Source organism: Eumetopias jubatus, unplaced genomic scaffold (genome assembly GCF_037043125.1).
Source record: "Eumetopias jubatus isolate StellerSeaLion01/CBP00866 unplaced genomic scaffold, mEumJub1_p1.0 scaffold_2, whole genome shotgun sequence".
Taxonomy (NCBI): Eukaryota; Metazoa; Chordata; class Mammalia; order Carnivora; family Otariidae; genus Eumetopias; species Eumetopias jubatus.
Genome location: NW_028274808.1, coordinates 111,331,425 through 111,355,482, shown reverse-complemented (window position 1 = coordinate 111,355,482; position 24,058 = coordinate 111,331,425). Strand labels below are relative to the sequence as shown.

The 24,058-nt window shown below is 35.6% G+C and overlaps 1 non-coding gene across 1 annotated transcript; it reads right to left on the bottom strand.

Moving 5' to 3' along the window:
• Nucleotides 1-1,613: 1,613 nt before the first annotated feature.
• LOC114222711 (U6 spliceosomal RNA) lies at nucleotides 1,614-1,718 on the bottom strand. The gene has a single exon (XR_003611990.1). It is a non-coding gene; the product is annotated as a U6 spliceosomal RNA (small nuclear RNA).
• Nucleotides 1,719-24,058: the final 22,340 nt, after the last annotated feature.

Sequence of the window (24,058 nt, the reverse complement as noted above, 5' to 3'; positions counted from 1 at the left end):
TCTGCTACTTGGTGATTTACAGACTCAGTTTCATGGAGCTGACATTTCCTCTCTCTCAAGTCTTAGAGATTCATGCCAGTCTGATTAAAGTAAGTGAGTGGTGGAGATACCTTTTTGTTCAGACCAACTCAGAAAAGCAACAGTTAATATAATGGTGTTCTTAATGTCAAACTTACTGAAGGTATTGGTTGCCTCCCACATTATCTATCTGGGAAAAGACTACCAGTGCCCACTCACTGGATGAGGGATGCTATTATACCCATATTAACTGATATCCTTGGGGAGATGACAGTTGGGACACTTACAACATTCCACATCAAACCATGCAAGGCAAGAAGCTGTCAGAGGGAAAACATTTATTTTATCTGACTCCTTTGTCTATCATGATGGTTCACTATCTTCTCTGTTATAAAATTTTCAACATTCCCATGCTCACTTCTAAGAAAGCCTTTTGGCATTTAGTCTTTAAATAAGTTAAACAATAATTTAATTTTCAGAGTTGAGAGTTTTGTATCTCTGAATAACAGGAGATACATTGGGATGGTTCAGAATAAGGATTGGCAAATACTTGATTCTAACTTTTAACATATTTATTGTACTATTGATTGGTTTACCAAAAACATTCATATTTCAAGCCTAGCATTGGACTAGGCATTTTCAGTTTTGATTGTATTTTTCTAATGACTAAAGATACTGAATACCTTATCATGTAGTTACTTGTCATTTATACATTATCTTTGGTGATGAGTCTGTTCAAATCTTTTGCCTACTTTTTTTATTGAGTTGTTTGTTTTCTTAGTATTGAGTTTTAAGAATCTTTATATCCTGGAGACAAGTCTTTATTAGATTTTGTAAATATTTTGTCCCAGTCTGTAGCTTGTCTTTTCATTTGTTTAAGAGGTATCTTTCAAAAAGCAGACATTCTTAATTTTGAAGTCAAATTTGTCACTTTGTTCTTTTATGGATCATGTTCTTAGTGTAGTATTTAAGAAATTTTGCTAACCCAATGTAATAAAGACCTAATTCTCTCTTTTGTTCTAGAAATTTTATAGATTTAAGCTTAAGTTTTACATTTAGATCTGTGATACATTTTGATATAATAAGAACAAAATTCTTGATATTTACCTAAATTACTGTCATTTCTCATGATTTGATCTATGTGTAAATACAGTGTCCATCTGGCATCACTGTCTTTTTGCCTGAATGACTCCTTTAAATTTTCTTTTTTTTTAAGATTTTATTTATTTGATAAAGAGAGACACAGCAAGAGAGGGAACACAAGCAGGGGGAGTGGGAGAAGGAGAAGCAGGCCTCCCGCGGAGCAGGGAGCCCGATGTGGGGCTCGATCCCAGGACCCCGGGATCATGACCTGAGCCAAAGGCAGACACTTAACGACTGATCCACCCAGTCGCCCCTCCTTTAAATTTTCTTATAAAGCATTATGTCTGCCAGTGATAAATGTACCATCATTTGTATGTTTGAATAAGTCTTTATTTTGCTTTTGTTTTTGAAAGACATTTTCACTATGTACAGAATTCTGCGTTGATAGTTTTGTTTTGTTTTTTTCTTTGATTATTTTAAAGATATTGCTCCATGACTTTTATTTATTTTTTTTAAATATGGAACACTTCATGAATTTGCATATAATCCTTGTGCAGGAGCCATATTAATCTTCTCTGTTATTCCAATTTTAGTGTATGTGCTGCTGAAGTGAGCACACTCCATGACTTTTAGTGTGCACTGTTACTAATGAGAAACATGCAGTCATCCTTATCTTTGCTCCCCTGTACATAACGCATCTTTTTTTCTTTGGTTGTACAAGGTCCTTTTATCTTGTTTTATGTTTTTATATATATTTAAATGAAACAATGTAACACATATTTATTTTTGTTCTTTCAAAAAGGTTTTTGTATTGTCCAAGGCTAGGCAGCCTTGAAAAAGCATATATGTACATATATTTTCCTCATAGAATGGGAATCAGGTCAAATTCATAGAATGTTTTTTGATCTACTTTATTTTATTTCAAATAGTTTACATATTTATTTGAGAGAGAGAGACAGATAGTGAGACAGCACAAGTGGGGAGGAAAGGGCTTGATCCCAGGACCCTGAGATCATGAACTGAGCCAATGGCAGCCACTTAACCAACTGAGGCACCCAGGTTCCCTGTCCATTGCATTTTAGAAGGGCATACAAATAAAATAAGGTGCATAAATTCAGTGAGGTGGGAAAAAAATGCATAGTATGCAAATCACCTTTAAAATATTTTTCTTTAAAATAATAAAAAAATAAAATGTTTTTCTTTGATTAGGAATCATGTTTGCTTGCTTTTTATACTTCCATGAAAAATAATAGAATGAGCTTTGTTAATTTACCAAAGAGTCTCTAGGTGAAAAATATTGTGATGGGATGTCTTTGGATTTCTGCTTTGAGTGGAAGAGTGAGAAGAGTCTGAACAAATTTCCCTTTGTCAAGCTCCCCAAGTTGTGCTCAAAGAGATTCAGCTGCAAATGCAGACAATCCCTCTCCTTGCTTCGTAGGCAGGTCAAGCCCCGGAATTTATCAGTGAATTGAAGAATCCCACCTTCATGTAGATCTATCAGTTAGGACTAGGTCCATCTGCATGGACAAAGGCTTAAACAAGATGAAAAGCTATCTCTCTCACATAAAATTCCAGACTTAACAGTACAAGGGTGTTATTGTGACTCTGTTCCACAAAGTTTTTAAAACCCAGGTTCCTTTCAATTCATTGTTCTGTCATAGTAGAATATGACTGTTGCCATCTGGTCCAAGACAATGGCTAGAGTTTTAGCCATCCTTATCAGGAAGCCAAGTATAGAAGGTGATAAAGAAAAAGAGTAAAGGGCATACACTGGAAAGGGATTTCAGAAGCTGACACCAGTGTTTAACTACCATTTCACTGACCAAAATTCAATCACAAAGCTGCACTTAACTGGAAGGGAGATTGGAAATTATAGACTTTTTACGGATAGTCATATATCCAGCTATGGTAAAAGAGAGGAATGGAGACTAGGAAATTAATAGTCTCTGCTTAGGTGAGTATAAATAAGCATTGTTATATCATCCTCTCTAATATGAGATCTGCTTTATTTTTTTCTCCACATTTACTTCTTCTGACATAATTCCTACTTTACTAATAATTTGTTTCATTGTTATTTTTGCTGACCAGAATGTGCACATTATGAGGGCAGGGATTTTTGTTTGCCTTTATGAAGGGAATAAGTACAGAACGTGGCATGTGATTGATGCTTAATATTTGAATGAAGAATAAAATAAACATGGAGTCTATAACCAGTCTCTGTCATTGTAATTAGAGTAAAAAGCATTAATCTCAGAAAAGGCAAACACCTTTAATTTGACAAGACATAAGTAGATATGTAATAAAAGAGATCAATGAAGACAGGAAAAATTAGTAGAGATCTGAATGCAGGGGGAGTAAAAATGAGTATTGAAGGAATTTAAATTGTGAGGAAAAGACTTTCCTGACAGAATAGTAGCAAGGAAAGCATACAAATGCTAGATTTCTTTTCTTCAGGCAGATGCTATCATAAGCAAAGTTGGTTGGATGAGTTTACCTTAGGAGTCAGGAAGGAGACAAACTTGAGTCAAAGCACTTTAGTATTGTTTGATCATTTTATTTTCATAATAATTTGATTTAGAAGGTGTTGTTATCACCAATTAATAGAGGAAGTTTAAAAACCTAAATCTGATAAATTATTTATTTATGGTCCCATAGTTTATTCATTAATTACTTCATATTAATTCACTGGAGTCCAGAAAAGACCCAAACACTAACTTATTGTCTTTACCTTGTGCTCTTTTGTTCAGATACCAGTGCTAATGTAAAAGTCAAAATATACACAAAGAACCATAAGTTGAATTGGGATATATCATAATCATTAAAAAAACTATTTTATATCAATTTCTGTACCTGGACAGTGAGAGCAACATGTTTTATACCTAACACTGAGGTGTATATAAGAACAAATAAGATTCAACCTCACATTTTATATTTTCTGAATTTTATGGCAAAGAAAATAAATCAATTATTTAGATTTAACTTATGGACCTGAAGTTGCATATGCAAATTACAATAACATTTGCAATTGTACACTTTATAGAATTTCAAATGTCTTCTTATAAAGAAAACTACATTAAATAAAGATAATGCTTGCTCTTCATCTGTCCTCAGTTATTACTTTTCCTTTGGGATAGTGTTTCTGCTAACTTTTTTCCTTTTGCTGAATGGCCAGGAAAGGGAAAGAAAAAAGAAACTAAGGCTCTTAGTCATTAAGTGTCAAGAAATCAATATGAAGATGTCTTTGGGCAGATTAATGTGAAATGAATTAAAACCAAAGCCTTCATGATGTGAATGTGTACATGTACATATTCTGCACAATTCAGAGTAGACATAATTCAAATATGAATAGCATTTCTTGTTATTTCTATTTGAGTCATTGACTGAAGTGGTGAAGAATATTAAAATCACTAGCAAAACTTAGCTGAACAAATGTTTCACACGTTTAGTAAAAGATATATTATTAATCTTATCACACAGGAGTTATCACTGTTATAACTAACCCTGGAGCTGTAAAATGAGCTGTAAAATAGATTTGATTTTAGAATATTACAAGTTCTGTCATTATGGCTAAGATTAACTATATAGCCTGGTAAAGGTCTATTGCTTTTAGTGATACAGCAATGTCGCAGACAGGAACTGCTTGGTAATTATAGCTGACTTACTAGAAATAAAAGGGCAGAAAAAGGGCACCTTTGAGTAATTATCAGTAATAGAAAGACAAGTGATTTCAGCAAAGTAATAGAGAATAACGGTTTCACAGTGATAGATGATAGAAAGGGTTAAGTCCTAAGTAAGTTAGAGGCTTTGATGGTAGAATAGTTATAATTTATTTTGGTACAATTGAGTGCTCATCTAGAGCCTTATCTGAGCTGAGGGATTTTTCTCTGGTGCTCTCTACAGATAAGATATTCTGCCTTGATGATATAATGTGCAAACTTGAAGTTTGCATTGCACTGTAGCTCTTTGAGATTTAGGTCTTCCTTGTTGGTTTTTATTTCATTTACTGAAGGGTGAATATATGTATTCAGCTCTGACAGTAATCAAACCTGTATTTCTTTTCTGGTAGTATTTTCCTCTGTTCAAGCTCTGTTTATAATATTTAAGTGTTGGATGATGTATTAACCCCTCGAAGCTATTGTATACCATACAAAGCATCATAGGTTGACTTTATTAAATTGCACTTTTCAGAAATGAACCAGGAATACCATCTCTACTCTTGCCCTTCAGCATGCTTCTTAGATTCTCTGTCTGTAAAATAATGTCATTAAGTCCAACTGGTTTTCTTGGCAAAACTCCAGGTGTGGCATACTTTATTTGGTCCCTTTGGCATGTACAATCTGGGAAATGATTTTTTGTTTCAGATTTTATTTAAATTCGTTAGTTAACATGTAGTGTATTATTCGTTTCAGGGTTAGAATTTAGTGAATTCATCACTTGCATATAACACCCAATGCTTATTAAATCAAGTGTCCCCTTTTTTAATGCCCATCACTCAGTTACCCCATTCTCCCACCCACCTCCCCTCCAGCAACCCTCAGTTTTTTCCCTATAGTTCAGAGCATCTGATGGTTTGCCTCCCTCTCAGTTTTTAACTTATTTTTCCTTCCCTTACCCTATGTTCATCTGTTTTGTTTCTTAAATTCCACATATGAGTGAAGTCATATGATATCTGTCTTTCTCTGACTGACTTATTTCGCTTAGCATAATACCCTCTGGTTCCATCCACATCATCGCAAATGGCAAGATTTCATTCTTTTTGATGACTGAGTTATATTCCATTGTATGTATAAACCACATCTTCTTGATCCATTCATCAGTTGATGGACATCTGGCCTCTTTCCGTATGTTGGTTATTGCGGACATTGCTGCTATAAACATTGGGGCACCTGTGTCCTTTTGAATCACTATTTTTGTATTTATCCACTACTAGGATAAATACCTAGTACTGCAATTGCTGGGCCATAGGGTAGTTCTATTTTTAGCTTTTTGAGGAATCTCCATACTGTTTTCCAGAGTGGCTGTACCATTTTGCTTTGGGAGATGGTTTATGCTTCAACATAACAATTCTCATAGTAACTCAAGTCACAGTCTTGGCAACCCATGTTCATCCCTCAAATAAAGAAAATGTGGGGGATGGGCAAAATGGATAATGGGTGTTAAGGAGGGCACTTTTTGTGGTAAGCACTGGGTGTGATGAATCATTAAATTCTACACCTGAAACCAATTTTACCATATATGCTAAGCACTTGCATTTAAATAAAAATTTGAAATTAAAAAACAAACAAAAAACAAAACAAAAATGAAACAAAATCAAACAAAATCAAACAAAAAAAAGAAAATGCTTTCCTTGGGGACAAAAAGAATTAGAGAGGCTGTGTTATAATCTAAAACTTGCTGAAGATCCACTAATCCAAATAATAAAAATACATCACATGCATTCTCATCAAGGTGCCCATATGCTATTTATATTCTTAGTACATGGAAATGAGAGATTATATTGTACTAAATATTACTGAAATATGTAATTTCAAAACATGAGATGCATGTAAAGTGGTGCTTGGGGGAAAATTACAGCTTTCAGAAATATATAGGACAAGAAGAAAGGTTGAAAGTCATCAATCTAAGCTATAATCTGAAGAAGAAAGAAAAAAATTTAAATTCAATTCAAATAAAGTAGTAAGAAAAGATAAAAATATGAGCAGAATCAATGTAATAGAAAGCAAATGTGTAATAGAGAGATGTTTTAAAAGCCAATAATTCTTTTAAAATACTAGTAAATTTGATGAACTATCAGCAAGAATAATCAAGAAAAACAAAGAAAATAAAAACTGCCTGTATCAGAACTGAAATTCTATGAATAAGACAAAATAAGAGATCAAAATGAAAAACTTTATGCTAATATATTTGACAATTTAAATGAAAATTGCCAGACTCCTTGAAAAACACAAGTGGTCAAAACCAACACCCATAGAAATAGGAAATTTTTATAGTCTCATATCTGTTAATAAATAAATAAATAAATAAATAAATAAATAAATCCTTATTTAAGAATCTTCCCCAAAGAGAATCCAGAACATTCTCTGGTATTTTCTTCCAAATTTTTAAAGACATAATGCCAATTTTATTTAATCTCTTTAAGATACTATAGAAAAAAAGACATTTCTCAACTGATGAAATTAGCATGGCCTTGATACCAAATCTGACAAAAACATTTCAAAAAATGATGAATCACAGACCTGTACCTCTGAAACAAATAATACATTATATGTTAAAAAAAAAAAAAAGACAGTAGGAAGGGAAAAATGAAGGGGGGGACATCAGAGTGAGAGACGAATCATGAGAGACCATGGACTCTGAAAAACAAACTGAGGGTTCTAGAGGGGAGGGGGTGGGGGGATGTGTTAGCCTGGTGATGGGTATTAAAGAGGGCACGTTCTGTGTTGAGCACTGGGTGTTATGCACAAACAATGAATCATGGAACACTACGTCAAAAATTAATGATGTAATGTATGGTGCTTAACATGAAATAAAATTTAAGAAAAAAGGAAATTATAAGCAAATATCTCATTTTTTTTAAAGATTTTATTTATTTATCTGAGAGAGAGAGAATGAGAGATAGCACGAGAGGGAAGAGGGTCAGAGGGAGAAGCAGACTCCCCGCTGAGCAGGGAGCCTCATGTGGGACTCGATCCCGGGACTCCAGGATCATGACCTGAGCCGAAGGCAGTTGCTTAACCAACTGAGCCACCCAGGTGCCCGCAAATATCTCATTATAAATGCAAAAATTCTATCTCAGTAATAGCATATGGAATACAGCTATGTAGAAAAGATAACTGGGGAGCATTCCAGATATGTAAATTCATCTAACATTAAAAAATATAAATCACCCCTATTTATTTTTATAAAATGTATAAACCACAATATAAATCACAAACAAAATACTGGAAAATAAATCTATATTCTCAATAGATATGGAAAAGACATAAATTCAACAATTATTTATGACAAAAACTCTGTAATCTAAGAATAGAAGGGGTCTTTTGAACTGATGAAAGATATTAACAAACTATCATCATATTTAAAAGTGAATAACAGTATTCATTTAACAATAAAATGTTGAGTATTTTCCCCTGAATTGATGATACACATGAAAATGTCCCCTATTACCATTCTATTCAACACTGTACTAGATGTCCTAGTCATTTTTCGAGAGTTCTTTTTTGTTGTTGTTAAAGTGCTTGTTAGAGGTCTTTGTGTAAATATTTGTATCTATACATCTAAGCGTATGTCTACACATGTATGTGTTATTACATTGTAAATATATCCCCTACTTAAAGAAACTTACAGTTTTGCTAAAATTTTTGTTTCATTTTATTTATTTGTTCTTTTTTTTATTATGTTATGTTAATCATCATACATTACATCATTAGTTTTTGATGTAGTGTTACATGATTCATTGTTTACGTATAACACCCAGTGCTCCATTCAGCATGTGCCCTCTTTAATACCCATCACCAGGCTAACCCATCCCCCCACCCCCCTCCCCTCTAGAGCCCTCAGTTTGTTTCTCAGACTCCATAGTTTCTCATGGTTCGTCTCCCCCTCCGATTTCCCTCCCTTCATTTTTCCCTTCCTACTATCTTCTTCTTCTTTTTTTTTAACATTTAATGTATTATTTGTTTCAGAGGTACACGTCTGTGATTCAGCAGTCTCACAAATTCACAGGGCTCACCATAGCACACACACTCCCTGATGTCCATCACCCACCCAACCCGTCACTCCCAACCCCTAGGACTACAACAACCCTCAGTTTATTTCCTGAGATTAAGAATTCCTCATATCAGTGAGGTCATATGATACATGTCTTTCTCTGATTGACTTAGTTCACTCAGCATACTACCCTCCAGTTCCACCCACGTCACTGCAAATGGGAAGATTTCCTTCCTTTTGATGGCTGCATAATATTCCATTGTATATATATACCACTTCTTCTTTATCCATTAGTCTGTCGATGGACATCTTGGCTCTTTCCACAGTTTGGTTATTGTGGACATTGCTGCTATAAACGTCGGGGTGCATGTACCCCTCCGGATCACTACATTTGTATCTTTGGGGTCAATATCCAGTAGTGCAGTTGCTGGGTTGTATGGTAGCTCTATTTTCAGCTGTTTGAGGAACCTCCATACTGTTTTCCAGAGTGGCTGCACCAGCTTGCATTCCCACCAACAGTGTAGGAGGGTTCCCCTTCCTCCACATCCATGCCAGAATCTGTCGTTTCCTGACTTGTTAATTTTAGCCATTCTGACTGGTGTGAGGTGGTATCTCATTGAGGTTTTGATTTGGATTTCCCTGATGCCAAGCAATGTTGAGCACTTTTTCATGTGTCTCTTGGCCATTTGGATGTCTTCTTTGGAAAAATGTCTGTTCATGTCTTTTGCCCATTTCTCGATTGGATCATTTGTTCTTTGGGTGTTGACTTTGATAAGTTCTTTATAGATTTTGGATACTAGCCCTTTCTCTGATATGTCATTTGCAAATATCTTCTCCCATTCTGTCGGTTGTCTTTTGGTTTTGTGGACTGTTTCCTTTGCTGGGCAAAAGCTTTTTATCCTGATGAAGTCCCAATCGTTCATTTTTGTCCTTGTTTCCCTTGCCTTTGGCGATGTTTCTAGGAAGAAGTTGCTGTGACTGAGGTCAAAGAGGTTGCTGCCTGTCTTCTCTTTTAGGATTTTGATGGACTCCTGTCTCACATTTAAGTCTTTCAACCATCTGGAGTCTATTTTTGTGTGTGGTGTAAGGAAATGGTCCAGTTTCATTCTTCTGCATGTGGCTGTCCAATTTTCCCAACACCATTTGTTGAAGAGACTGTCTTTTATCCATTGGACATTCTTTCCTGCTTTGTCAAAGATGAGTTGACCATAGAGTTGAGGGTCCATTTCTGGACTCTCTATTCTGTTCCATTGATCTATGTGTCTGTTTTTGTGCCAGTACCATACTGTCTTGATGATGACAGCTTTGTAATAGAGCTGGAAGTCCGGAATTGTGATGCCGCCAGCTTTGCTTTTCTTTTTCAACATTCCTCTGGCTATCCGAGGTCTTTTCTAGTTCCATAAATATTTTAGGATTATTTGTTCCATTTCTTTGAAAAAGGTTGATGGTATTTTGATAGGGATTGCATTAAATGTGTAGATTGTTCTAGGTAGCAATGACATCTTCACAATATTTTTTCTTCCAATCTGTGAGCATGGAAGGTTTTTCAATTTCTTTGCGTCATCCTCAATTTCTTTCATGAGCATTCTATAGTATTCTGAGTACAGATCCTTTATCTCTTTGGTTAGATTTATTCCTAGGTATCTTATGGTTTTGGGTTCATTTAAATGGGATTGATCCTTTAATTTCTCTTTCTTCTGTCTTGTTGTTGGTGTATAGGAATGCCACTGATTTCTGTGCATTGATTTTATATCCTGCCACTTTACTGAATTCCTGTATGAGTTCTAGCAGTTTTGGGTGAAGTCTTCTAAGTTTTCCACATAAAGTATCATAACATCTGCAAAAAGTGAGAGTTTGACGTCTTCTTTATCAATTTGGATGCCTTTTATTTCTTTTTGTTGTCTGATTGCTGTGGCTAGGACTTCTAGTACTATGTTGAATAGCAGTGGTGATAGTGGACATCCCTGCCGCGTTCCTGACCTTAGGGGAAAAGCTCTCAGCTTTTCCCCATTGAGAATGATATTCGCTGTGGGTTTTTCATAGATGGCTTTTATGATATTGAGGTATGTACCCTCTATCCTTATACTCTGAAGAGTTTTGATCAAGAAAGGATGCTGTACTTTGTCAAATGCTTTTTCTGCATCTATTGAAAGGATCATATGGTTCTTGTTCTTTCTTTTATTAATGTACGGTATCACTATGATTGATTTGCGGATGTTGAACCAACCTTGCAGCCCAGGGATAAATCCCACTAGGTCGGGGTGAATAATCCTTTTAATGTACTCTTGGATCCTATTGGCTAGTATTTTGGTGAGAATTTTTGCATCCACGTTCATCAAGGATATTGGTCTGTAATTCTCCTTTTTGATAGTGTCTTTGTCTGTTTTGGGGATCAAGGTAATGGTGGCCTCATAAAACGAGTTTGGAAGTTTTCTTTCCATTTCTATTTTTTGGAACAGTTTCAGAAGAATAGGTATTAATTCTTCTTTAAATGTTTTGTAGAATTCCCCTGGGAACCCATCTGGCCCTGGACTCTTGTTTGTTGGGAGATTTTTGATGACTGCTTCAATTTCCTTAGTGCTTATAGGTCTGTTCAGGTTTTCTATTTCTTCCTGGTTCAGTTTTGGTAGTTGATACATCTCTAGGAATGCATGCATTTCTTCCAGATTATCAAATTTGCTGGCATATAGTTGCTCATAATACGTTCTCATAATTGTTTGTATTTCTTTGGTGTTGGTTGTGATCTCTCCTCCTTCATTCATGATTTTATTTATTTGGGTCATTTCTCTTTTCTTTTTAATAAATCTGGCCAAGGGTTTATCAATCTTATTAATTCTTTCAAAGAACCAGCTCCTAGTTTCGTTGATCTGTTCTACTGTTCTTTTGGTTTCTAGTTCATTGATTTCTGCTCTGATCTGTATTATTTCTCTTCTCCTGCTGGGTTTAGGCTTTATTTACTGTTCTTTCTCCAGCTTCTTTAGGTTAGAATTAGGTTGTGTATTTGAGACCTTTCTTGTTTCTTGAGAAAGGCTTGTATTGCTATATACTTTCCTCTTAGGATTGCCTTTGCTGCATCCCAAAGATTTGGAACAGTTGTGTTTTCATTTTCATTTGTTTCCATGAATTTTTTTAATTCTTCATTAATTTTCTGGTTGACCCATTCATTCTTTAGTAGGATGTTCTTTAGCCTCCATGTATTTGAGTTCTTTCTGACTTTCCTCTTGTGATTGAGTTCTAGTTTCAAAGCATTGTGGTCTGAAAATATGCAGGGAATGATACCAATCTTTTGGTACTGGTGGAGACTTGATTTGTGACCTAGGATGTGATGTATTCTGGAGAATGTTCCATGGGCACTAGAGAAGAATGTGTATTCTGTTGCTTTGGGATGGAATGTTCTGAATATACCTGTGAAGTCCATTTGATCCAGTGTGTCATTTAAAGTCTTTATTTCCTTGTTGATCTTTTGCTTAGATGATCTGTCCATTTCAATGAGGGGGGTGTTAAAGTCCCCCCCCAACTATTATTGTATTGTTGTCAGTGTGTTTGTTTGCTTTTGTATTAATTGGCTTATATAATTGGCTGCTTCCATGTTAGGGACATAGATATTTACTATTGTTAGATCTTCTGGTTGGATAGACCCTTTAAATAGGATATAGTGTCCTTCCTCATGTCTTATTATACTCTTTGGCTTAAAATCTAGTTTGTCTGATATAAGGATTGCCACCCCAGCTTTCTTTAGGTGTCCATTAGCATGGTAAATGGTTTTCCGCTCCCTCACTTTCATTCTGGAGGTTTCTTTGGGTCTAAGATGAGTCTCTTGCATATCAGAGCATATCAATGGGTCTTGTTTTTTTCTCCAGTCTGATACCCTGTGTCTTTTGATTGGGGCATTTAGCCCATTTACATTCAGGGTAACTATTGAAAGGTATGAATTCAGTGCCATTGTATTGTCTGTAAGGTGACTATTACTGTATTTTGTCTGTGTTCCTTTCTGGTCTATGTTACTTTTAGGCTCTCTCTTTGCTTAGAGGACCCCTTTCAATATTTCTTGGAGGTTTGGTTTTGTGTTTGCAAATTCCTTTAGTTTTTGTTTGTCCTGTAAGCTTTTTATCTCTTCTTCTATTTTCAGTGACAGCCTAGCTGGATATAGTATTCTTGGCTGCATATTTTCTCATTTAGTGCTCTGAATATATCATGCCAGTCCTTTCTGGCCTGCCAGGTCTCTGTGGATAGGTCTGTTGCCAATCTAATCTTTCTACCATTTTAGGTTACAGATCTCTTGTCCTGAGCTGCTTTCAGGATTTTCTTTTTGTCTCTGAGACTTGTAAGTTTTACTATTAGATGTCGGGGTATTGACCTATTTTTATTGATTTTGAGGGGGATTCTCTGTACCTCCTGGATTTGGATGCCTGTTTCTTTTCCCAAATTAGGGAAGTTCTTTGCTATAATTTGCTCCAATATACTTTCTGCCCCTCTCTCTCTCTTTCTTCTTCTTCTTCTGGGATCCCAATTATTCTAATATTGTTTCATCTTATGGTATCACTTATCTCTCGAATCCTGCCCTCATGATCCAGTAGTTGCTTATCTCTCTTTTTCTCAGCTTTTTTATTTTCCATCATTTGGTCTTCTACATCACTAATTCTCTCTTCTGCCTCATTTATCCTAGCAGGTAGAGCCTCCATTTTTTATTGCACCTCATTAATAGCCTTTTTGATTTTGACTTCGTTAGATTTTAGTTCTTTTATTTATCCAGAAAGGGTTTCTCTAATATATTCCATGCTTTTTTCAAGCCCAGCTAGTACCTTTAAAATCGTCATTCTGAACTCTGGTTCCAACATCTTACTAATGTCCGTATTGATTAGGTCCCTGGCCATTGGTACTGCATCTTGTTCTTTTTTTAGGTGATTTTTTCCTTCTTGTCATTTTCTCCAGAGGAGAATAGGTGAATAAGAGAACAAAATGCTAACAGAGCAACAATGACCCCAGAAATATATACACTAAACAAATCAGAAGAGACCTGAAACTGGGGGGAAAGAAAGGAAAAAGAAAAAGAAAAATATCTTAAAAAAAGAATATGATCAGATATGATCATGCTGGTGCACAGATCAGTGCCACACACTAGATTTTGGGCATATTTTGGTCTGTTAGATGAAAGTGCCTCCCAAAATTTTAAAAAAAGAAAAACTTATATATGTACAAAAGTAAGGGTAAATACGATGAAGGGATGGAATATGACTGTAAAGCTGAAAATTATAAAAGATTTTATAAAAGGAATTGATAAGATAAGAAGTTGGTTGAAAAAAGAAAGAAGGGAATAAAAAAAAAAGGAGGGTGACTGGGTGGCTCAGTTGGCTAAGCGACTGCCTTTGGCTCAGGTCATGATCCTGGAATCCCAGGATCGAGTCCCACATTGGGCTCCCTGCTCAGCAGGGAGTCTGCTTCTCCCTCTGACCCTCTCTCCTCTCACGCTCTCTCTCACAAGAGGGGGAGAGAATGTGATCAGGCAGGAGACTAGAACGAATCATACACTAGAGATTTAGGGTATATTTTAGTCTGTTAGAGGAAACTGTATCCCAAAATTTTAAAGAGAGAACAACTTATATATATATATATATATATATATATATGTATATATATATACCAAAAATAAGGTTAACTACTATGAAAGGATAGAATATGACTCTAAAAATGAAAAATAAAAAAGATTTTTTAAAAAGGGATCAATAAGATGTTGGTTGAAAAAGGGGAAAAGAAAAATTCAAAAAAAAAAGATAAAAAAATTAACTTCAAAATTCTAAAGAATCAGGGGGAAAAAAGCCATGAATTCTATGTGCTGTATTCCCCTAGCCCTGGAATTCTGCCGTTCTCATTGATCGCTAAACTTGGTCTTGACTGGCTGTTCTTGCTGATCTTCTGGAGGAGGGGCCTGTCGCAGTGGTTCCCAAATGTCTTTGCTGGAGGCGGAATTGCCCCGCCCTTGTCGGTCCGGGCTAAGTAATCTGCTCAGGTTTGCTCTCAGGAGCTTTTGTTCCCTGCAAGCTTTCCGTACAGCTTTGGAGGACGAGAGTGAAAATGGCGGCCTCCCAATCTCCACCCAGGAGGAGCCAAGAACTCAGGGCCCCGCTCCTCAGTGCACCCCCAGAGAAAAGCAGTCAATCACTCCCATCTCCCTGGCTCTGGCCACACTCTGTGCTCACCCGGCCTGTGACCGCGCGTTTCTATCTCTGGCACCCGACCCTGTGTGGAGTCTCCAAACCCAGCAGATCCCTGCGGTGCGCTCCCGCGCCACTCCTCCCAGGGGAGGAAGGGGAGCCTCCCTGGAACTGCCACTTTTTGGGTCCCTGCTGGAAGAGCAGGGGCCCGACTGTCCTGTGGATCATGGTTTATGGCAAACCCAAGCTGAGAGCCCACTCCTCTGCTATGTCTCTGCAGCCAGCTTCCCTGCTCTGATACCTGGGAGCTCTGCCGCACTCTGGCACCCCCGGTCTTTCTGTGACCCCACTGTCCCCGCGAGGGTTCCATCCCCGCCGCCCCCCCCCCCCACTTAGCCACTGGAGCGACGTCCCTCAGTGAAGCCGACTTCTAAAAGTTCCGATTCTGTGCTCCAGGGCTCTACCACTTGCCGGTAGTGGCTAACAGAGGCCCCTCTCCCCCACCGTCTATCCTCCCGAATATTGCCTCGGATTCGCTTCTCCGCAGGTCCTACCTTCCAGAAAGTGGTCGGTTTTCTGTTCAGAGAGTTCTGCTATTCTTGTCTTCAATCTCCTGTTGAGTTCCTAGGTGTTCAGAATGGTTTGATCCCTATCCAGCTGAATTCCTGGGACCAGACAAAATTTAGGTCACCTACTCCTCTGCCATCTTGCTCCTCCTCCTCTTGTTTCGTTTTTTTTTTTAAGATTTTATTTTAGAAAGAGAAAGTCAGAGAGAGTGCAAGCAAGCAGGGGGAGAGGCAGTAATTTTTTCTTTTTTTCATTTTTTACATGAATCTATAAGTATTATTTACCACCCTTTGTCCTACTGGGATTTTGCTTGGGATTATATTAAATCTAAGAATAAATTATGAGAAGAATGGATATATTTTCCTTTATTCCCATTCTTCCATTTATAAAGACCTTGCCTAATAAAATGTAAAATTAATAAAATAATTAAGTGAATTATTAATGATCCATTAAATGTAACTTTTGGTCACTAAAAATATTCTCTAAACATTTATTGATATAGAAGATTGCTCATAATATTATATGAAAGAAGCAAAATATAGTAATATTTCATAACAAGCACATAAACAACAACAAGAAAGAACTCTTGAAAAATGACAGAGTATGAAAAGTCACTCTTACGAGAACAGATCAAGATGGACATTAAAAAATCATCAAGGAACAAATTCAATGGCCAGAAATATTTGGAAAACATACAAAATTTCTAGAAATGAGGGAAAGATAATTTATTTATTTTTTAAAATATTTATTTATTTATTTTAGGGAGAGAGAGAGAGAGCAGGAGGGACGACAGAGGAGGTGGGAGAGAGAATCTCAAGACGAGGGGCTGGATCTCACAAGCCTGAGATCAGGGCCCTGAGCTCATGACCTGAGCTGAAAGCAAGAGTCAGTCACTTAGTCAACTATGCCACCCAGGTGCCCCAATGAGGAAAAGATAATTTGACAAGATTGTACTTTACACTCATCAGTTTGAATAAAAAATATAGAACTACTGCTGGTGGAAATGCAGGGATAAGGTTATTCTTGCACAAGCCTGATGGCTAAGTTAATTTTTACACTAGCATTTTTTTTTTTTTTAGAAGCAAAACATTAAGAGTAAATGCCTGGGAATAAAGGAGTGGTAGAATAAACAGCCGTGCATTCACACTCTAGGCTACTATGGAAATGTTCAGGGATCTTTAAAATCCACACAAGTTCACCAGTTCCACTGGACAGTGGGACAGATTAACTACAAAAATATCCATTTAATGGTTTAAAAAATTTTATTTTTATCTATTTATTTTTTTAAGTTAAGTTCAATTAGCCAACATAGAGTACATCATTAATTTTTGGTATAGTGTTCAATGATTCATTAGTTCCATATTTAAACACAGCAACTGTAATGCTCACTTGTCCTGTCTTGAAATTGTAAATATGTTTAAATTTTTCAAAGTGCTCCAAGCCCTTGGTGAATTCTTCACTTCTTTGCTGTACATGGGGAATTTCCTTCTTATCTATAAGCAATGGAGAATAACACTTACCAACAGATAACAAGACAAATATTCTTTAAATTTTCTAAGGAAAATACACTTGAAATGTGTTTCAATGTGATTTTATGGAGTCAATAAACTTAACTTTCTTGGTATCGCTTGTCTGATATCTATTATCTATCTATCTATCTATCTATCTATCTATCTATCTATCTATCATCAATCATCTATCTGCGAAAGATGAAGCAAGGATAAGAACTCAGAGATTATCTTCACTTTATTAGGCCACATATATGACATCATCAGCTTCTATTCATTCTGTGGCCTAATAAAGTGTAGATAATCTTTGAGTTCTCATCCTTGCTTCATCTTTTGCTGCTCCTACAACTTTTAGCAAAAGCCTCCACTTTAGCAGAGTAAAGGCTTGAGGACATTGAACATGTTGGATTAAGAAGGCAGGGTGGGGGCAGGGAGTGGAGAAACAGGGAGAATTCACACCAAAGTTTATTAATAGTTTTCTTTGAGTGGTGACATCACAAATGATTTTAACTTCATATTTATTGGGTAAGGATCGTTCATCTATGCCCCTTATCACACAACAAACATAAGGGATATTTTCAATAATAATACCAACAACAAGAAAGCCATATCCTAAAGACCTAAGCATTTTGGGAATGGGGAATCAATTAAAATTAAGAAAAAAAATAGTTTTGTTTTGTTTTTTTTCTTAATCTAAGTGTTCTAGATGTTAATATGGAAAAAGCAATCTGGTCAACAGGCCTAACTCTATACCCTTTCCTCCTTCTCTTTTATCATTGAGACATGCTGACAAGAGAAATCACATTGTCCACTTAAGTAATTTTTGCATACCCACATTTGTTCCTTGGTGCTCTGGGTAGAACAGAATGGTTTAGCAATACACAACTTGAAGCCTAATAAAGCATGGGGGATCCCAAAAGAAAATGATTCTCTGAGTCGTTTAATTCCCGACATAGTTATCTGTGTAATCATACGTTCCTCTTTATTTTCAATAGAGAAATGATGTTAATGATTTAAATGTGTGTTTGGTTATGTTCATGGTTCAGAACCTGTCACATTGCTAACAATACAATTTCGGACATGAATTCTGAGTCTCATTTTTGAATTGGAGTTCCAGAGATCATTTTCATTTTTTGTTAATATGGCCAATTTTGCAATGAGTATGTATGAGATCTTTCATCATGGCACTCTTCTTTTCACAGTTTTGTATCATTTTAATGTTTTTGTCTTAGTATTGTATGAAGAGCCTCGCTGTAGAGATGAAGAGAAAACTCTGAGGCACATGGCTTTGGTAGTAATTAAATGGCAGTGCATTTCAAAGCTATGGATATTTAATGTCACCAAAGTATCGGTTTCACATTTGGTTCAATACTGTGTGTGGGAATTAAATGCAGAACAGTGTGTGTGTTATCACTGCTTAATCATGTAAATGGTATTCACATGTTAGGCCTCTGTTCTTAATTGAATTTTTGCTTCTTTATTTAGAAACAAAGATTTCTTGATAAGGTTAAATTGGTTTTAAGCAGAAGCATATTCTTAAGAAATTAATTTTCATATTTTCTCACTGGTACTCAGTTGTAAGTGAATGTCACAGTGTGTGGTATGACAATACTGCACATTTTATCTTTATTCTGGAGGTACAGCACAAAGCTGATGAGCAATGCTCAAGCTGGAAAAAATACTTATGGCAACAATGTGCTTTCATTTTGGTTTTTTGATCAGAAAATGATCTAAAAACACCTAAAATTAATACAAGTGAATGTTTAAAAAATTCCTTAGGCATTAACTTCAGATGTACCTTGTATATCTAAGTTACAGAAGATGAAGACAGGTAGATTCTTAGGTCTTTTAGGCAGCGATAGATTTAGTTCATTTGCATCTAAGGGAAATTTCTTCTAACTTGCTAAAATTTTCTATTGCAGAACGTCCTTTAAGGCACGTGGTGAAAAACTTTCTGTTCTTAAAATTACTGGTGTTGCTTCTTAACCAATCACACCAATGAATTGTGAAGATTTCTCAATTGGACTTCTGAAACTCTTTTAGGGCATATGAAATTTTTAGGAAGGAGCTAGTCCATTGCTAAATTATTATTATTATTATTATTATTTTAATTTAAATTCAGTTAGCCAACATATAGTGCAACATTAGTTTTTTGGTGTAGCTAGTCCATTGCTAAATTAAACATGGTTGTTTACTTATTTTTTTATTTTTTATTGTTATGTTAATCACCATATATTACATCATTTGTTTTGGTGTAGTGTTCCATGATTCATTGTTTGTTCATAACACCCAGTGCTCCATGCAGAATGTGCCCTCTTTAATATTAATGATATGTATATAAAACAGTTGTTTTGAATTTCAGTTGAGTTTATTTGTAACAAAAAATAAAACATTTAAAACATTGGCATAGTTTTACTTCCCAAGTTAAGGCATTCTTTTTATTAAGATTATTATTGTTCATTGATCTATCATAGCAGTAAGCCCTTGCTGATAGTAAAGTATTCATTTAAACTTAGGAAAGTTACAATTAAATTTAGGAAGTTATTTGTCACTCTTTCATCTCATTGAGTGAGTAAACAGAATGAATTTATCATCCACCAAATCCAATTTGCATTGTAATAATATAGTCATTATCCTACACCAAGAGATGCTGGAGAAAAATATTGAGAATGACTGGCTGAACATTTTACAGGAGTCCAGGATTTTAAGGATTTCTGAATTCAAATCCCAAGTCTTATAACTGATCGTGCAGTTGTTAGCTAAACATTACTTATTCTCTGCAAAAGTTAAAGCTGAAAAATACTAAGTATAGAATTAAATGGATAGTGTCAAACCCATTTTGAGATAAATCTACTTGATAGGTGTCTGAGAAACTATAACCCATTTAGGACCCACTTCGTTTAATATATTCATTTGGATGAATACATGTATCATCCAAGATTTCTGATCCAGAAGCCATTCTCATTCGCTGCACCTTTGACCTACATTAATGTCTTGCTTATAGATCTGCTTTCTCTGCTGGACTGAGAACTTTTTGTAAGTAGTGACTTTCTCAAACATTTTTGCACTTATAATCCTTATTTTATAGTACTTCATAATAAGTGCTCAATAACTGCTTCTTGGCTCTAATACAAAACGGCTTGACCATTCTTCAATGACTTTAAACCCCTAGGCACAGGAATTTTAAAGTCCCTTTACAGCTTCAGGACCTTTCCAAGAAACAACCACAGGAGCAATAACAACCAAACCAAACCAAATGAAACCAGACCATCTGTATTCTATTACCCTTTATTCTCAGAAAAGTTGCTGGCTGCCTCATATGTCCATAATAAAAGAGGAGGGGTCTTGGCTGGTTCTTTAGAGAATTATAAAATTCTACTTATAGGTAACCTGAAGGAGATGTTGGTAGAAAGATTAAATGTGGGTTTTTTTTTTAAGCCACATTAAATTTAAAGGAATTTGGAGATATTTAGGAGGAGGCATCAAGTTCAACAAGTCTAGTACGCAGGACAGAGGACTGGGATGGACATTTAGATTTGATTATTCTGTGAGCTTTAAACATGCTTTATTTATACTCAAAAACGTGATGTGTCTTAGTAGATGAATCTTGCTTAGAATATGCAATTACTATAACTATTGTATTTATATGCTTCATTCCAGGATAGAAATATTGATAATACAGCTATTTCCTCAGGGATGAACATATTATTTAAGGAATACATACCTAAATCTAGTTATTTGAGCTAGTCATTTCTCATGAATTCCTATTAGTTATTATACTGAATATAATAAGTTTTTCTCAGATGAAACCTCATACAAAGTTTAAGCCCCCAAAAGCACAAGTGCATAATTCTTCACCAAAGAAAAAAAAATTATTAGACCAAATCCATGTGTCCTTTAGTTTTAGAGATACAGAAGTTATTGTTTATGTGCAGAATAGGCAACAAAGTAAGAAAAGCACCTCCTGAAAAGCCTAGTAGAATCCCTGCCAAAACAGGTGAAAAAGTGGATCTTTACCATACCTTGGTGCGCCTATTACTTGAATTTAAAAGCCTGCCACCCACATGTTCCTCTTTTTTTACTAAGCTTTTTTGTTCTAATTCCAGTATAGTTAACAAACAGTGTTATATTAGTTTCGGGTGTACAATATAGTGATTCAACAATTCCGTACATCACCCAGTGCTCATCATGATAGGTGTACTCTTAAGCCCCATCCGCTATTTCACCCATCCCCCCACCTCCCCTCTGGTAGCCATCAGTTTGTTCTCTATAAGAGTCTATTTCTTAGTCTCTCTCTCTCACCTCTCTCTCTTTCTGTTTTACCTTTGCTCATTTGTTTGGTTTCTTAAATTCTGCATATGAGTGAAATCATATGATATTTGTCTTTCTCTGGTTGACTTACTTCACTTAGCATTATACTCTCTAGCTTCATCCATGTTGTTGCAAATGGCAAGATTTCATTCCTTTTTATGGCTGAATAATATTCCATTGTATGTATCTACCATGTATTCTTTATACGTTCATCTATTGATGGACACTGGGGCTGCTTCCATAATTTGGCTATTGTACATAATGTTGCTATAAATATAGGAGTGCATGCATCCCTTTGAATTAGTGTTTTTTTATATTTTTGGCATAAACACTCAGAAGTGCAAATACCCTGGATCATAGTTCTATTTTTAACTTTTTGAGAAACCTCCATACCGTTTTCCAGAGTGGCTGCACCAGTTTGCATTCCCACCAACAGTACACGAGGGTTCGTTTTTCTCCACATCCTCACCAACACTTGTTGTTTCTTGTGTTTTTGATTTTAGCCATTCTGAGAGGTATGAGATGATATTGTAGTTTTGATTTGCATTTCTCTGATGATGAGTGTTGTTGATCATTTTTTCGTGTGTTTGTTGGCCATCTGGATGTCTGCCTTAGAGAAATGTCTGTTCATGTCTTCTGCCCATTTTTAATTGGATTATTTATTTTGGGGGGTATTGAGTTTTATAAGTACTTTATATATTTTGGATACTAACCCTTTATCATAAATGTCATTTGCAAATATCTTCTCCCATTCAGTAGGTTGAATTTTCATTTTGTTGGTGGTTTCCTTTGCTGCCACACATTCTTCTTAAGTCCTAGACTTATTTTAGGCACCTCCACATCCAAACATGTGAGAGTGTGGTCAAAATCCTAAGGCCTTCCCTTCCAATGTCAGTGTGGTAGAGTTATTACCTTAAAGGATATTGATGCAGTAGAGCAGATGTGCATTTACATACACAATGTATGTTTATTCAGAAAATTGTTTTACACAGCAAGAGGACAGGGTTAGTAGTTCAATAGTTCAGGAAAAGAGAAACTATCAGATCCTTTGTATTCATTTCAAGGATTTAAAGTGTAAAAAGTCATCTGACTCCCAAGGAATTTTTCTGTGGAGGAAATGATGACCTTTAAAATTGGAAAAACCATTACCTTTCTTGTAGGCATTAGGTCAAAAGAAATGGAGTTATAAGAGTCCCCTCTGAAGTATGTAATAATTCATTTGTTAAGTTATTAACAATGCTGTTAAACATGAGTTAACAGTATAATCTGGCTTGTCACTTAATAATTGCAAACATTTTTAATGATTTATTTATTTATTTATCTATTTATTTATTTATTTAAGTTTCCTTCTTTCTAGAAATAATCTGAGACACTGGACTTGCCATATATGAACTCCACATGAGAACATGTTGATCTATCTCTTTAAAATATTAGAGTATTTTTATTTTAAGGGACAATAATACCTTGCAAGATTGTTATGAAAATTAAATAAGAGAGTAAGTGTAAAATACCCAGCATAGAATCTGGGATATAATCTGCTAAAACTGGTAGTTCTTACGCACTGATGATAAAGACAATGATTACATTCAGTAATGATGTATATACTATATACTCTATCACAAAAATCAAATTTTTGCTCAGTGCTTACACACACACACACACACACACACGTATATATAACTGTTGAGATAATCCTTACACAAACTAAGAAATCAGTATCTCATTTCAATGTAATTGTATAGTTATGCAATTGTATTCGATGAGTCAAGAATTTTTACAAGAAACTATGATGCTGGAAAGGATTTTGTAATCCTTCGGTTAGAAATTAATGATTAATAAAATCAATGTGAACATTTTATCATAGGGGAAATTTCTTACTTTAGTCTACTATAAAAGGAAGAAAAAAACAAATAAGACTTTAGGTACACAGATTCATATGACATTTACAGAAGAAAGGGGGACAGGCCCTGGCCACAAAGCCAGAAATAGTATGTTAAGTCTGCTGGAACTGAACAAATATTCCTTTTCCATTGCTCTCAAAACAAGGAAAAGGTTCCTGTCAGGAAACTAGCACTCTATTACTGACCAGGTGGACCTTGTCCTTAGAAACAAAACTTATTATAGCATCTTGCAGTCAGTGAGAGCTTATATCTAAATAGACCTCTGGCCTGCTGAGGAGACTAAACAGCATAAAAAACAGCATTGAGATGAAAGAATTACAAAATGTTCATATCACAAAGAATGCTAAACCCTCTAAATGGCTCCATTTAATTATTTATGTCAAAAGTATGTGATGGCTATTTTACAATCAAAGACTTATTTCAACCTTTACCAAAAGCCTTCTCTGTTCAGTCAGAATAGACAGAGCCCCCCCCCCCATCATCTGGAATCTCATAGATTTATACCAGGAGCTGATGGAGAATCAGGTAGAAAACTCCTGGAGAATTCTGATCTCTCACTCCCAAACAAGAAACATGAATACCAGGGAGGGCATCCCACAGTTAATTACTGGGAGATCCAGGTCTAATTCTCCAATATATGAATTCCATGAACACTAAGAATGTCCCCAAAATATTTTCAGTGCTAAATATGAATGTTACTACATTTGAGTCAAAAGTACTCTTGGGCCCCTGCTGGCTCTGTTTTAGGTTTAAAAAGATGTCAATTATAATTTTTTTAGAAGTTAGGTTAAAAATAAAAACAAACAAA